At 45.1% G+C, this 17,500-nt stretch overlaps 1 protein-coding gene across 1 annotated transcript in view; it reads left to right on the top strand.

The window, feature by feature from the left end:
• LOC105910663 (1-phosphatidylinositol 4,5-bisphosphate phosphodiesterase beta-1-like) overlaps positions 1–17,500 on the top strand; it is a 136,504-nt gene that overhangs the window by 58,953 nt on the left and 60,051 nt on the right. The gene's annotated exons all lie outside the window — the stretch shown is intronic.

Here is a 17,500-nt window from a genome sequence, read left to right as displayed (position 1 = left end):
GGATCATAAATCTGGGCTATAGCTCAGCTGGGCTCTGCCCCTCTGCCTGTAGGATGACGGTGACCATTAGTGGTACAATCTGCACACCTTTTTATATATGTGTTCGTTTATTTCATCATATTTGATTTGTTTTATTTCGTTTTTTGAAGGCCTTGGTGATCTAAGATCTGGAGATCTGCCACCACTTAATATATATGTGTTGATTATTATTTGTTTTTTTTGTTTTTTTGAAGGCCTTGGCCTGCTCTGCTCTCGTCTTGTTAACGAGGTTTAATATTCTGTCTGGAGGTCAAACTCGTCATGTAAAATGGGTGCCATGGTGATGAATTAGAAATGCACGTATTATCTTACGGAGAGAAATCCCTTTTTCTGTTTTTCCTCCAAATCTCAGAGCAACTGTCACAGGAGTCTTCCTTTAACTGTTTTAATGAACTTCAGCTTTTTTTGAATGCCTTATTTTATCTGCTCATTTGCAAAAGCACTTTGAATTATCGATGTGTATGAATTGTGCTATATAAACACACTTGCCATACCTTTTAAGTGCTAGTCCCTTATATCACTTCAAGACCCCATGCTAGAAACAAACGCACATCTAAACAAACACACATCTAAACAAAAACTTGTATAAACAAACACACCTCTAAACAAACACACCTCTAAACAAACCCACCTCTAAACAAAAACACACATCTGGGTCACAAGACCTTTAAGCTGGAGATGGTGGCAGAGAGAGAGGTTCTGGATGTCTCCATGCTGGAGCTACCGGGAGCTTTGACAGCCTTGCTCAGCCTCACCAGTGCCTTGCGTTCTACTGGGTGTAAATGGAGTTTGTGTCAGCTAAGCACATGGCATGTCAATGGTGTCCTAGGGGTGAGCCTATTTGCGTGCTCCGTCTGCAAATAGAGTGACGGTGGAGCTATTAACACCTGGTTGGAATGACATAACATGGGCATTGGCACAGCTCCCCGGAATAGGGTCGGACATTGCAGTGAGAACAGTCAGCAGTGCCCAGCCAGATCTCTGCATCAGTACTTTGAGGCCTTGACAGATCTCTCTGCATCAGTTCTTTGAGGCCTTGACAGATCTCTCTGCATCAGTTCTTTGAGGCCTTGACAGATCTCTGTGCATCAGTTCTTTGAGGCCTTGACAGATCTATCTGCATCAGTTCTTTGAGGCCTTGACTGACTCGCTGTGTCTGTTTACACGAACATGACCTTACTGTGCAGACAGTGTGCTTCACTACTAGGGTGTGACTATACTAGCCTGTAGCATCAAACCATTGATTTTGCCCTGGTGTGTACTAATTATGACCTATTAAAAACGGTGCATGGTCTGTGCAAATACATCTGTGTGTGTACAAATGTGTATCTGTGTATGTGCACAAAATTGAGTGTATTTTTGAAGCATTACTGTAGAGTAGAGCAGGACCCTATCCTGGAGCAAGGCAGAGCAGCAAGCAGTCTGTACTCTGCACCTGTCAGCATTCAACATAAACGAGGCTTGGAGCTGAGGGAGAGAGGGATGGAGAGAGTGAGAGATAGAAGGGAGAAGGAGGGAGGGTAGAGAGAGGAAGAGGGGTGGAGAGCTAAAGAAAAGAGAAAGAAGGAGGGGTAGAGAGAGAAAGAAAGAAGGGAGAGAGAGAGGGAAGGGTGGAGATAGAGAAAAAGAGAAGGGAGAGAGGGAAGGGTGGAGAGAAAGAAAGATGAGGGGTTTGTGTGTGAGAGGAAATCTGTAATAAGGTAAGCTGCTGAGAGAGGAGAAAAGGGAGAAAGAGAGAGAGAGAGAAAGATGAAGAAGCAGAGAGGGGAGAAGAAGGATTGCTCAGCACAAAAATGACAACAACTGAGGCAAACACAGAGAAAGAGAGAGAGAGAGAGAGAGGGGGGGGGGAGAAGAGAGAAGAGGAGAAGTACTCATATTAAAGAACACAAGCAGCAGTAACCTGATGTGAAACAGAAAAAAACAGGGGATGAAAAGAGTGAAAGGCAGAAAGAGATTAAACGAGTGGACTAAGAGAGTGAATGAAATCAGACCTCCGCAGCAGTGATGTAAGTGCGGGACACTTAGCACACTGGGACATCCAGAGAAGGAAACCTGACGCTGTCACTTCACATCAAAGTGCACAAGTGTCTGGTGTCAGCACAAGTGTGTTTTCATCCCAGGAGCTGTCAGTCACTCTGCACACTGCCACACTCGTCTGGCCCCACAGTTGCTGCGAATGTTCATGTGAGGTTAGAGATGTCGAGACATACACACACACACACACACACACACACACACACACACACACACACACACACACACACACACACACACACATACATAAGTCTACTCACACACACACACACACACGCACACACACACGCACACACACACACACACACAAACAAACAAACAAACACACATACACACACGCTCACACATTTCACACACTCACACTCTGCTGCTCAATTCAAATACTTAAAATTTAAATACTTCAGTCAGCAACTCTCTTTTTCTTGCACATACACACACACACACACACACACACACACACACACACACACACACTAGGACTGAACGATTTTGGAAAATAATCTAATTGCGATTTTTTTCCCCCCAATATTGCGATTGCGATTTAATATGCAATTTTTTTTATTTTATCCTCTTGTTTTTCCCAACAAAAGGTAATGAATGATTTAAATATGACCAACACAATAGTCTTTCCCACATTTTAAATTTTTATTTAACTGCTCATTACAGAACAAATCGGTGGCTTTGCCACTGTGCATTTAAGTAATTTAAACAAAGTCATTGTAAGTATTAACACAAGGCATGCACTTTTTAAACACTGTGCAAAATTGACCATCTTAAGAAAAAAAAAATATATATCACACTCACACAACACACACACACACACACACACACACACACACACACACACACACACACACACACACACACACACACACACACACACACACACTTCTACCTATGTGTGCCCAGGTATGCCATGAATAGTTATGTGTTGCATGACCCCTCCCTCCCAAGTCTGATGATGGCACGTCAGATCCCTCATCCTCTCATTGGCTGTCATGATGATGGCACGTCAGATCCCTCATCCTCTCATTGGCTGTGATGACCAATAATGGCTGATCATGTCGCGGTGTTGTTTTACAATTACAGCTAATTGTCAGGGCAATGCTCCTCTTGTTACATGCTACTCTCGCCTGGGCGCTATACTGTCTGCTGTGGGGATGATAGTCTAGAGTCTTGGTTTGTGTCCAGACCAATTCTGTAATCAGCTTTAAACTCCAGCACTGAGTCCCCAGGAGCCACCTGAACCAGCTCTCACCAGGTATCGCTGAAACTGGTCCAAATGGGGCTCCAAGTTGGCACCTGGCACAAGCACTTTACTTGAACCCAGCAAGACTTGAAGACTGACGTAACCATAGCATGTTATGGCAGATGTTATACACGTCAGGACTGCTCATGGCCAATGATGTGATGTCACGTTACCATTATCGATAGTTGTCATGACAGCGTTCAGAATTGTATGTTATTAAGCTGTTACAGCATCATGCAGTTATGGCAATTCAGGGTTGTGGTGACATGACACTGTTACATCACTGAACACTGACTGTTATGTAAGGGATAAAGTAAAGTCGGCCAGTCAGTATTGGAAAATAAGTCCCGACAAACGGGGGTCTTGAAGGGATTTATTTTGTGATACTGACTGACTGACTATACATTATCCCGGTTATTATACGGTTACTTCCCAAAAGCAATAAAAGTTATTCCTCCAAAATACCTCTTTTTAATGATTTTGTTGTTCTTTTGTGGCTTCCGCTGAGAATGTTTTTTTTTTGCATCAGCCATTATAAAGAAATATCAGACCTCTGCCCATTCAAATCAGTGGAACATTTTACAACATTCTGAGGAGCTGTATAATCAAACTATTTATGACAGCATATGACATCTGCCATGATAAGATTATCACATGGTTATGTTACTCTCATGAAGCAGGATTCAAGCAAAGTGTTACCGCTCTGATCTGGCCCAGAATCAACTCCTCTCGAGGCTGCCACAGCACTTCAATCTGCAGCCCTCCCCGATCGCCAGCACCATTTCATCAGGCACTGACAGGGACAGCTCCAAGCAGGCCCCCTGGGGTCCTGGATGAGGGCCACAGGAGTGCTGTGTGCAGCAGGTTGCCTTGCCCATTAGTTTTTGTCACACTAGCTCAAGCAGCTAGCAACGCGAGCAGTGTCTGCAGCTCCAGTGGCCAACACTTCCTCAAGGCCTTGGATGCCTTCCAGGCCTGCTTGCCAGCTCACAGGAACTAGAGGAAGAGCAGAAAAGAAAAAAGAAAGGAAAAGAAAAATGAAATCTGCCAGTAAAGAATCCTGGGTTTTGGTGGAGCTTCCTTTTAAAAACACTCCCTAAAGAGGTTCCACCGTGAGTTCAGAGGCCTCCTCTGCACTTTTACAGACACACCTATAAATGCTGGGTTTTTATGCAGCATTTTTTTGTCAGCTACTTTTTTAGTTTGGCATTTGGTATCATTTTCAAAGTTATCCATCCACACCAGGTCTGAGGTCAGACATGTATAAACTCTAAGGTCGGGCATGAATAAACTCTAAGGTCGGGTGAATGTAGGCTGTTAGGGTTACCCTGTGTGTTGTCCATCAGTCTTGTGGAGCAGGCCAGCCAAGATCACTGCAAGCAGTTTGGACAGAACAAGGGTGCGTTTCCCAGAAGTGTTGCTGAACAGCTACCAATGTTAAATGCTGTATGAGCCTGGACAAGGCCCCAATCACGTCTACTGTATGAGCCTGGACAAGGCCCCAGTCTGTGGCTGTAGCAGACACGTATACTGTGGCAGATACTGAAGTAGGTTTATTAAACTGGTCCCTGCAGCAGAGCCAGGTATCTGGGGTCGCTCTCATCATCTGCATGCAGACTTGAGGAACACGCTGGGTTTGAATGCTGACGTGTGTTACTGAGGAGAGACCTCCTCTCTCACTGTCTTATTGCCATCCCCCTTTCTCTTACTCTGTCTTTTTACCCTTTCTCTCTCTCCCTCATTCTTTCCTTTCACTCTCTTGCTCTTTTTCTCTCTCTCGCTTTCCTTTCTCTCTCCTTCTTTTTGCCCTTTCTCTCTCTCCATCCCTGTCTTATTGCCACCCCCCTTTCTCTCTCTCCCTCTCTCATTCTGTCCTTTCTCTCTCTCCCTCTTCCTGCCCTCCTCTTCCACTCTCACTCTTTTTCTCTCATTCACAGAGCAATTACTGAGCAATGTGATTGGTTCGCCCCTGGAGTGAAAGGTCTCTTCCACCCATCATGCAGTCCAGAGTAGCGGCCAACTCTGGACCCTCAGATGCCTCAGATACGTGTGCCTTCTGAGGTGTCAGAGCCGTGGGCTTTTGACAGCACAAGACTCCAGACAAGCTGTGGGCGGTGTGGCCCGCTGCGGGAGCCTTGTGGTAGATAAACGGCACGAAGCCTGGATATGACTAAGCACCAATCCCAATGTAACCACTCAGAAAAATGTGTCTGCAATCACACATAATAACTGCAGGCAGAAAGTCAGGTCCATAAATAGAGCTGTCTGAGCCAGGTGATGATGTCTAGAGATGAGGGGAAAAGCCCAAGCCAGGGCCAGGTGCTGGACACAGATAAAGATAAACAGGAAATAAGGACTAACGTCCGCACATTGGGTTTTTTTTGGTTCCCATTCAGGACTTCAAGAGACAAACCAGTGATGACTGATGTGTTGATGAAGTGTAGAAGTCAGGGACTGAGAGCACGGTGGCTGGCCATGACTGTGACGCCATAAGCAGGGTGTCAGACAGTAGACCTTTTCATTCTGGAACAGCATGACATTGGGGAGCTACTGCATTGTACTGCATTGTAATTCCAGTAAAATTAGGACTAGGTTTGTGTGTCTCTCTCTCTCTCTCTCTCTCTCTCTCTCTCTCTCTGTGTGTTCACCTAGGCGTGTGAGTGTGTGTGTGTGTGTGTGTGTGTGTGTGTGTGTGTGTGTGTGTGTGAGTAGACTTATGTATGTGTTTGTGTGTTTGTGTGTGTGAGTAGACTTATGCATGTTGGTGTGTGTGTGTGTGTGTGTGTGTGTGTGTGTGTGTGTGTGTGTGTGTGTGTGTGTGTGTGTGTGTGTGTGTGTGTGTGTGTGTGTGTGTGTGTGAGTAGACTTATGTATGTGTGTGTGTGTGTGTTTGTGTGTGTGTGTGTGTGAGTAGACTTATGCATGTTGGTGTGTGTGTGTGTGTGTGTGTGTAGACCTATGTGTGTGTGTGTGTGTGTGTGTGTGTGTGTGTGTGTGTGTGTGTGTGTAGACCTACAGTATATAGGTGCATGTGTGTGTGTGTGTGTGTGTGTGTGTGTGTGTGTGCGTGTGTGTGTCTGTGTGTGTGTGTGTGTGGGAGAGAGTCTGTGTGTTTTTCTCTTAGGAGGCATGAATGATGTATTTGTGTAGTACACTGTCCTCTCTTCTGACCTCCGCACTTCCCTCTCACTTTCTCTCTCTTCCTTTCTCTTTTTTCCTCTCTCACTGAGTCTGTTTCTTTCTCTCTTTCGCTCTCTTTTTTTCCTCTCTCTCTCCCTACCCTCCCATTCACAGAGTACTTTGTAATAATTGAAGGGCACATTTTTGCTGCCCTAGTTCTTCCCTCCATTTCATGCTGTTTCTCTGTGGTGCCTCTTTTGATGTAGAGGCAGAGCAGCCCTTGGAGCAGCTTCAGACTAAACCTCTAAAGCCATTGAAGATAGATCTAAACGCGGCATACAGGCTCACATAATCATTAGCCTGATGTCCGGGGACCAACCGGCCTATCAGGGTTAACGACAGCCTGTCTGATGGTCAGAAATGATCCCCTAAGTGAAATAAAATCCCTTGCTTTATTTACCTTTTCTGCTCATTTGACTATGTGGAGGAAAAAACTTGACCACCGAGGGAATGAGTAGCTGATCATGATGGTTTGTCCACTAGGAGGTGTACGGTAATTCATTAATCATAAAGGTATTGATCGGGTTGCGTTTGATGTCCGAGTCCTCTGCCACACCAGCATTCCACGCAGACAAGTGCACCACAAAAGATGAGATCAATACTGTTTTGCACACATAACGGAAAAAACGTGTACATCTCATAACATGGTAGTACATCACAACATGAATTTGGATTTAATTAAAGTTTAATCACGCCTTTATCCATTTGTTCTTGCATCAACATACGGACCGAGCCGTGAGTGCAAGCTGAGTTTACGTACATGTGCAGTGAAGGAAAGCGCTAAAGCCTAAGAAATCGCTGACGTGTGTGTGAAAACCAAAATGTTATAGCTGTCAAAGGGAGATAAGGAGCTTGGATTTAAGAGTGTTTCAGCTCTGCCTCTGCACTTTAGAGGAAACACAGGGTTCAGTGGTGATCCAGAGGTTACCCACAAGTCTCTTACAGCCCTGTGCATTAACCACATTAGTGGTTAGTGCTGCGGACATGGTTCAGAGGTCAAGCCCCATGCATTTAGCATTTGAGTGCACACAGGGAATGCAGGGCTCTCCGGTCAACCTAAGGTTTACCACAAGGCCTGTATAGCCTTATATATTAACCATGTTAATCCCTGTATAGCCCTATATATTAACCATGTCAAGCCCTTTACAGCCTTATATTCTAGCCATGTTAAGCCCTGTATAGTCCTATACATTAACCATGTTAAGCCCTCTATAGCCTTATATATTAGCCTATACATTAACCATGTAAAACCCTATACATTAACCATGTAAAGCCTGTATATCCCTATATATCAGTGGTTCCCAAACTTTTTACAGTCCCGTACCCCTTCAGACATTTAATCTCCAGCTGCGTACCCCCCCCCCCCCCCCCCGTTGAAAAAAAAAACCTTTTCACCTTTTCCTTTAATTCCGTTATAATCCGTTTCGGCTCATTTTGTTCACCCAGAGGTAGATTGATGGCTTAAAATGAGTGAATAATATGTGCCATAAGTGACCCACACCTTCTAAGATTGTTGTTTACCAGCCATCAACAGAACAGAAGACTAAAAAAACATTATTTGCAGGCACTTGGGAAGATGAGCGAATTCATTTGACAGGCTACGGAGGTCTGTGTTGAATAGGGGGCGTGGCCGGAGCGGAGTTCAGCACAGACGTGACATTTTCTCAGTAGTTTTGTTTTCTAATTAATGCTCGCTCATCGTTGCGATCGTTGTTGTGTTTATAAGAAAGAAATACAGCCTTGCAGGGCAAAATACATGGGAATTTGGGCGATTTTGATCCACAAAATGATGTTTCCGTCTGAAAGTTGCAATTCTGTTTCAAACGGTACATTCTGCGAATTCCGTCCGTTTTCTGTTATCGCGGACATTTTCTCCCCGCGTACCCCCTGAACCCCAGTTTGGGAACCGATGCTATATATGAACCACGTTAAACCCTGTATAGCTCTATGCATTAACCATGTTAGGCATTTAAAAGAGAAATAGGTGCTAGACTCACTAGCGAAGCTGAGGATATCCACATATCATTACCCTCTGTACAGCCCTTTAGCCTAGCTATCTCTGACAGGAGGAGCACATGAGTCCCTGCTACCGCCACTCAGTAAGAAGTGAGGATGGCTACAGGCATCATATAGCCCTGTTCTATACAGTCCTATGCATTAGCCATGCTTACACTTAAATATACAGCCATGCTAACGCTTAAAGGAGAAGAACGATCTCATCTTAATTAGCAGAGCTGACAATGAAAGCTACAAGGGTGTATATGGTGTGGTCTTTTCACTGAAGTGTAGCATGTAGCATGTGTGTTTGGTGTGTGAGAGTATGAATGTGTGTGCATGCCCGTGTGTGTGTGTGTCCTCTCTTCCTTTCTCTCTCTCCCATCTCTCTCTGTGTCTCTCTCTCTCTCTCTCTATTTCCCTCTCCCTCTCTCTCTGTCTTTCCCTTTTTCTTCCCTTCTCTCTCTTTCTTCTTCTTGCTGTCTTTGTTCTCTATTTCCCTCTCCCTCTCTCTCTGTCTTTCCCTTTCTCTTCCCAGTTTGGGAACCGATGCTATATATCTCTTTCTTCTTCTTGCTGTCTTTGTTCTCTATTTCCCTCTCCCTCTCTCTCTGTCTTTCCCTTTCTCTTCCCTCTCTCTCTCTCCTGTCTCTTTACCCACTCTCTCACTCTGAGCATTTACCCAGCCTAAATGTTTATTGAGTAATGCTGTGTATCCATCAAGCTAGAGAGATGGTATGTGTGTATGTGACAGGGTGTATGAGCTGTGTGTGCATGTGAGTTTGTTTGATGGGGCGATTGTATGAGTGTGTGTCTGTGAGGTAGTGTATTTGACAGGGTGTATGATGTGTGTGTGTGTGTGTGTGTGTGTGTGTGTTTGTGATGGGCTGTGTGAGATGGTGTGTGAGATAATTTGTGTGTTTTCTTGGCGTTGTGTCCCATAAAAGCAGAAGGATGAGAGGTATGTCTGACAGCTTTGTGTGTGTGTGTGTCTGTGAGTGTGTGTGTGTGTGTGTCTGTGAGTGTGTGTGTGTGTGTGTGTGTGTGTGTGTGTGTGTCTGTGAGTGTGTGAGTGTGTGTGTGTGTGTGTGTGTGTGTGTGTGTGTGTGTGTGTGTGTGTGAGTGTGCGGTCGAGGCTAATTCCAGCCTGTTCCCGTCGCCTCGTGCCTGACTGGAAGAGTGTGTATTTTCTCCTCGAGTCGTGTGGCGCTGTCAGTGAGACAGGGAAGATTTATCGTAGCTGGTGTGTGTGTGTGTATGTGTGTGTGTGGAGGGAAGATTTATCATAAACGGAGTGTGTGTGTGTATGTGTGTGTCTGTGTGCAGGGACAGTGAGTGGTGCTTCAGATTCAATCGTTCAAACTACTGGACACTCACGCCTCCACAAGCGAGGGAGCCAGGAAGCCAGGCATCACATCTTAGGAATAGATGGTGAAGAGAGGCGGGAGAGGGAGGTGCGGAAAGAACAGCAGAAGGCTCCTGCTGAAGAAGACAGAATGAAGGCCTCTCATAGAATACATATCCATGAGACAGTTACTAGATGTAGTACTGATTGTATGCACGTGGGGTAGGTGCTGACCGTAGGGCTGTGTAAGGGGGGAGGTTCTGGGGGCAGAAAAGGCATGTGTGGGATGTGGCGGCATTAGAAGGCTCTCTGTGAACAACAGAATAAGTGAATCTCACTGAACATCTAAGCTTGTGGTTCAGGCTGCACTAAGTCTAACAGAAAGGGGGTTCATTAAAGTGTTATCACACCATAAATCAACAGCAGAGGAGCTAACTAGATCATCCCTCACTAACATGGGGACAGTGGGGGAGGACTTGACTTCAGTCACCCTTGTGTGTGTGTGTGTGTGTGTGTGTGTGTGTGTGTGTGTGTGTGTGTGTGTGTGTGTGTGTGTGTGTGTGTGTGTGTGTGTGTGAAGCAAATCTTGTGTTCCTGGAGCACAATTCATCAACTGAGAATTAATAAGGTCCCCAAGTGCCCTTTTGAGAAGTACCACCATTCTATGAAATTATTTTTCATATTTTGATATTTTATATTATTTTTATCCAATCATTTTGCACCAAATCATATTATTTTATCTCATTTGATGGACAAAAGGTCAGATGGATCTTTTCAATGCTCGGTTGATGAACTAGTACAGCAGGAACTTTGGTACACGGTAGAGCATATTCATTTTGACTTCCCTACATCTCCCTGAAAGTGATCCAGTTGTATTTACACAAATGAGCAGGTTGTTTGGGTTGTCTATGGATTGAGGCCAACTTAACACTGACTGGTGTAGTCAGCTGTTAAGGATTTAATTAGTAAACAGCACTAATAAAAAAGTAAACAGCACTAGTAAACAGCACTTTAGTAAGAAAAGGGAAACAAATTAGTCTCAATCGACTTGAATGCAGTTCAATCCTGGTGGCCTATTGCCTCTAGCTCTCTTTGATCTGTACCTCGTAAAGTTTCCTCACCCCAGGTTACCTGTATCACAGATACTTAAAGGTGCAGTGTGTAGTCTTCAGTGGCATCTATTAGTAGAAATGAAATATAGTAATCATAATTATGTTTTCATTACCTGTATTTTTTACCTGTAACTACGTTCGCTTAGAATGAGCACTTCGTATCTACATAGGAAGTTGGCCCTGTTGCGCCGCCATGTTTCTACAGTAGCCCAGAACGGACAAACCAAAACACTGGCTCGAGGATTTTCGCGTTTTTATGGCATTTGACGGCCACTGTAGGTACTCACACATTCTTGTAAAGGGATGGTTAATCAGCTGGTTACAATTTAGCAACCTCACCACTAGATGCCAATAAAAAGTACACATTGTACCTTTAAGACCTTTTAATCAAACCACCTTAATCCGAAAACCTTATTTGTATATAGTATGTATGTATTTATTTATTCTTTATTACATTTTAATAACCCCAACCCCAAACCATAACCCCAGGAAAGCCATGTTCCCAATATGAAAAGTTTGTTGTCCTTATATTAAGTGTTTTATTTGCTCGTCCTGTAAATCTTGAGCAGACATTGAGGGTAGTGCATATGGTGTTGTGTTTTTGTAGCCAATCAGAGCTCTGAGTGTGGACACACAGTTTGGGCTCTTTGAGTCATCTTGCATTGGTTTAAGTCAGAGGCCAGAAGAAGAACCCATGCCAGCCCCTAATCTCTTAGGCGTTGAGTGCCATGCTTTACTGAAAACATCCAGAAACAACAAGGCCGTCACCTCAGAGTGGGTCTGCTCTCATTCGCTATGCTGGTGTTTGTGTGTGTGTGTGTGTGTGTGTGTGTGTGTGCGTGCGTGCGTGCGTGCGTGCGTGCGCGTTTTTGTGCACACGCTGTTAGTGTTTAGCATGCTTCACACACACACACACACACACAGACAGTGCCCTAACAAACTGAAACACACACAGACAGACAGACAGACATAGTTACATAACCACACACATACAAATACACACACACATACATACACACACACACACACACACACACACACACACACACACACAGACACACACACACACACACACAGATAGCCCTATTGGATTCACACACACACACACACACACACACACACACACACACACACACACACACACACACACACACACACACATACAGACAGACACAGTTACATAACCACACACATACAAATACACACACACATACACACACACACACACACACACACAGAGCCCTATTGGATTCACACACACACACACACACACACACACACACCACACACACACACACACACACACACACACACACACACACACACACACACACACACACTCACACTCACACTTGTTGAACACTCCCAGAGACATTAGCACCCCTTAGGACTGGTGGGAAGAGCTGGTGCCAAAGCAGTGGACATCAGGGGTCACGCTGGGCCTGCCGCTCTCATCGCCACGGTAACCAGGTTCTCAGGCTGCTCTCCCAGGCTTCCCACAATGCACCAGTGCACTAATTAAATCACACTGAAAGGGCCGAGGCTGGCCAAGTCTCTCATTCCGTGGGGTGGGGGGGGGGGGGTAGCAGGAGAGGGGGGAGTGTGAAAGAGAAAAACAGAGAGAGGAGAGAGAGAGGGAGGCAGAGTGAAGAGAGAGAGAGAGAGGGGAGAGGAGGGAGTGAATGGGAAGGAGGGAGAGAGTGAGGTTGGAAAAGAGAGGGGGTGGTAGAGAATGAAGCAGAAAGGGAGATAGGGACAGGAGAGAGAGAGAGTGAGAGAGAAAAAGAGATGTAGAGGAGGGGAGAGAGAAAGAGAGAAGGAGGGACAGAGATGTAGAGGAGGGGAGAGAGAGGGGTATGGGTAGTGAGATAAGAGGTTGAGAAATGATGAGAGGCAGAGAGGGAGATAGATGGAGCGAGGGAGGGAAAAGAAAGAGTGAAAGAGAGTGGTCAAGTTGAGATATGATGCCACTCCACAAAGATGAGATGACAATGCATGAGAGATCAAGTATTGTATTATTGTTCCCACTTCTCCCTTTCCCCTTCTGATGTACCTTGTGTATAGATGTGTGTATTGTTTATTATAATCACTTATTATATATCCAACCCAAATGCTTTGGCAATACTGTAGAACGTTATGGTCATGCCAATAAAGCTTCTTTTGAATTTGAATTTGAATTTGATCAAGAGAGACAAAAAAGAAGGAGAGAGAGAGAAAGAGAGCTTGGGAGATGGATAAGGAGACAGGATGAGAGAGAAGAGAGGGAGAATATGAGTGAGAGAGACGGAGAGAGGTTTGAGGTTTAACACTCCTTTATCAGACCTCTGTCTAACTCTCTTACATGAGTACAATAATGAAACACATACAACATTAAGAAGCTAAACCAACAAGGATCAAGGGAAGAGAGCGAGCCAGAGAGAAGGGGATAAGGAGAGAGGGAGAGAGACAAAGGGAGGGATAAGGAGAGAAAGAGAGGGGGAAGGGGGGTTAAGAAGAGAGAGAGGGCAGGTGAGGAGAGAGAGAGCGAGAGAGGGGGGCGGGGGGATAAGGAGAGAGTGAGAATAAAAAGAGAACCGATGGTTGCGTTGAGATATGATGGTACTCCACATCACCCCAGAACAGACAGTCAGAGCATTTACTGCCTCAGCTCCAGCGGCTCGTCTCCCGCCCAGTCTGCAGTACTAATGCTGCCTTTAGAGTCCAGTCTACAGTACTCATGCTGCCTTTAGAGTCCAGTCTGCAGTACTCATGCTGCCTTTAGAATCCAGTCTGCAGTACTCATGCTGCCTTTAGAGTCTAGTCTGCAGTACTCATGCTGCCTTTAGAGTCCAGTCTACAGTACTCATGCTGCCTTTAGAGTCCAGTCTGCAGTACTAATGCTGCCTTTAGAGTCCAGTCTACAGTACTCATGCTGCCTTTAGAGTCCAGTCTACAGTACTCATGCTGCCTTTAGAGTCCAGTCTGCAGTACTCATGCTGCCTTTAGAGTCCAGTCTACAGTACTCATGCTGCCTTTAGAGTCCAGTCTACAGTACTCATGCTGCCTTTGGAGTCCAGTCTGCAGTACTCATGCTGCCTTTAGAGTCCAGTCTGCAGTACTCATGCTGCCTTTAGAGTCCAGTCTACAGTACTCATGCTACCTTTAGAGTCCAGTCTGCAGTACTCATGCTACCTTTGGAGTCCAGTCTGGCCTTTCCTTTGGGAAAAAAATAATTCTTAAGCATCCTAACAATTATCATCATTTTATTCAAACATTGTAGTCCAAGCAGTGTAATACTTAAGGCTTGATAGAGGGCAGAACATTATGAAAATTCTGACGGAACCGCTCAGTTTAACTGACTCTTTCAAAGAGATGGCGGGGCCTCTTAGATGTCCGCAGCAAATAGGTTCTGAAATAAACAAATGTCTTTCACTCTCAGGTGTAGCGCACGGACTACCGCCTTGAGCTCCTCTTCAACATTTCCTACGCACTTTGTGACAGAGAAGAAAATGGTCTACATTTGGCATCGTAGCAAGATGAGTTAAGTTTCCCCCTTACCTGCCACTAAAGCAGCTGTACTTTCACAGCCTGTTGGTATGACGTTTACCCGATGAATACCTGACAGCCCAAACTTTGCATTAATCAAATGTATTTGTTTGGTGGGAGCATTCTTCTTCCTCTTCCGTGTTTCATGTTTACCTGTGTTCAGCACCTGAAGTCAGCTCTCTCTCTCTCACTATCTCTCCTTTCTCTTAGTAGCTATATCTGAGTCTCTCCCTCACTATCTCTCCTTTCTCCGAGCAGCTATCTCTGAATCTCTTCTCACTACCACTATCTCAGAGTAGCTATGTCTGGGTCTCATCTCACTATCTCTCCCTTCTGTTAGTGGGCCCAGACACCTGGGAAGAGTTAGCGCTGATGTTGTTCTTGAGTGGAGGATAAGTGCTATGGCACTGGTCCCGCTAAGGGAAGTAGAAGATGCTAAGACACTGGGGGAATGCTGATGAACTGCACTGAATTACACTGAGTCAACTACTTACAGCTGTCGGATGCAGCACTGATCTATCTGCAGCGCCAGAATGCTGAGTTGGCATCACTAGTTTATCATCCATACATGGTCAAGTTGAGGTTACCTTCCCAGTGACCAAGTGAAATAGAGTGTGGGAAAGGACGAGTCGTATATCTGCGGTACACAGAGTGCAAACTAAACATGGCAGAAGTCCTGTACACAACAGGAATGTCTCACCCTTTTTCTTTTACATACTGCACTGGCGTTCAATTTTAAGTAAACACGACAAGAAAAAGTGGATGTTTTGTTTTGTTTTTAAAACGTTAAGTGCCGCATCGTCATAGCAACCCAGCCATGGCAACCCTGGGTGCATCCTGTAGCCTCGAGCTCCTGAGTGAGTTACGGGTCAGTTAATGGAAAAGGCCCAGACAGCATATGCAGCGCGGCGCAATCAATACAGCCAAAGTGGCAGATTTAAATGCCAATCAATCCACGGCATGCCAACGCTGTGCTTGGACAGGCACCTCCGGCTTCGGCCCCTGGCAGGAAAATCACCTCCCATTAGACCAAGTCAATGAGAGAGAGAGAGCGCCCAAACCTCTGGAGTGGACCCAGCCGTTGGACCTGGATCTAATGGCTAAACAGAACCAAAGACTGGAAAGGATCCAGCCTCAGTTGGACCTGGATCTAATGGCTAAACAGAACCAAAGACTGGAAAGGATCCAGCCTCAATCAGACCTGGATAGAATCACTAACTATGGGACGGCTCTGGTGGAGAAATAACAGGGCTATCTCTGAAAAGAACCTGAACCTTGATGAGGCTTAGATCTGGTAGCCAAGTTACATGAGACGAGATGAGATGAGACAAAATGAGACGAGCTCAGCTCATTTCGTCTCAATTCATTAGACTCACTATGAAGTTTATTTTATCCGGCCCGTGCGGGAGCCAAAAAAAAAAAGACAGGAAATCTTTCGCCGTTTTCAAGGATTCGACTTACGGACTTAACCATAGGCAGTTCCATGACACAGCTGCAGCTTATTTAAAATGCTGCTGCTGGTGTTTTACCCAGAAGCAAGAGAACAGAGCACATTACTCCAGTCCGAAAATCTTTACATTGGCTTCCAGTTAGTTACAGGATAGATTTTAAACCGCACCTACTAGTCTGTAAATCACTAAATGGTTTGGGCCCAGAATACATCAGGAAAGAAACAGATTCAAGGAAAAGGGAAAGAGAGAAAGAATGAAAGAATGAAAGAAAGAAAGAAAGAAAGAAAGAAAGAAAGTAAGAAAGAGTAGTGTTTTCTAGAAAGAGTAGCCTATTGCCTACTATTGAGTACTGGATTCACACACACACACACACACACACACACACACACTCACTTCTGGTGAGGAGTACTGTTTTCACTGACACACACACACACACACACACACACACTCACACTCACACTCACACTCACACTCACACTCACACTCACACTCACTTCTGGTGAGGAGTACTGTATTCACTGTATTCACTGACACACACACACACACACACACACACACACTTCTGGTGAGGCTCTGACTTTACACAGGTTTGGTTCTGATCTGACAGAGGTTTGGTACTGAGCTGGTGCAGAATCCTGTCTGGCCCAGGTCTGTTCTGCAGTCAGCTGTCCCCTTGGGTGCACACAGCTCCCTGCTTGATCCTGATTGATTTTAGAAGCACAGTGGCACAGTGTGAATGGTGTGTTTGGCTTGTGTCCACAGTGAGTCACATGGTACACCTGAGCAGATCTCTGCAGACCAGGGGCTCTGAACGTATGAGGGCAGGCAGGACTTCTAAGGAAATCATTAACACTCCGTCATTAACACTCTGTCATTAACACTCTGTCATTAACACTCCGTCACGGTGCTGTTTGTGAGTGTGCTCTCAGGTCATTAAGAACCACATTTGTGTGTGTGTGTGTGTGTGTGTGTGTGTGTGTGTGTGTGTGTGTGTGTGTGTGGACAGTAATACTGCTGTAGGACAATGACATAATCAGTATGCCAAGTTGATGGTTACACGGTCCCAGTGTTGAGCTTCATTGTGAAACATAGACGGATATAAGAAAACTGTTGGGAATTTCTCTGGAATTCCTAAATATTTGTATGTTGTGTGTTGATTTATGTTGAGGCCAAAGCATGTCGAGATGGGACACGTGTATGTGGGGTAAACATTTGTTGTTCTGGGGAAGCAGTTACGCTGTTATTATAACCAAAAACCCAATAAATAAAATCATATAAAAAAGGAATACTGATTTGTTGTGCATGGGTAGCCAATTCCCATGGGGACTGGTGCAGAGGCGCAGACGTGGGCAGATTAGTGATCATTAACAGGGCTTTAGATGCAGGGAGTCATAACTGCTCAGATTAGTGTTCGTTAACAAGCCTTCAGATGCAGGGAGTCATAACTGCCCAGATTAGTGATCATTAACAGGGCTTTAGATGCAGGGAGTCATAACTGCTCAGATTAGTGTTCGTTAACAAGCCTTCAGATGCAGGGAGTCATAACTGCCCAGATTAGTGATCATTA

The sequence above is a fragment of the Clupea harengus genome, chromosome 15 (assembly GCF_900700415.2).
Source record: "Clupea harengus chromosome 15, Ch_v2.0.2, whole genome shotgun sequence".
In the NCBI taxonomy this organism is placed as follows: Eukaryota; Metazoa; Chordata; class Actinopteri; order Clupeiformes; family Clupeidae; genus Clupea; species Clupea harengus.
This window is presented reverse-complemented; position numbering and strand designations above follow the sequence as displayed.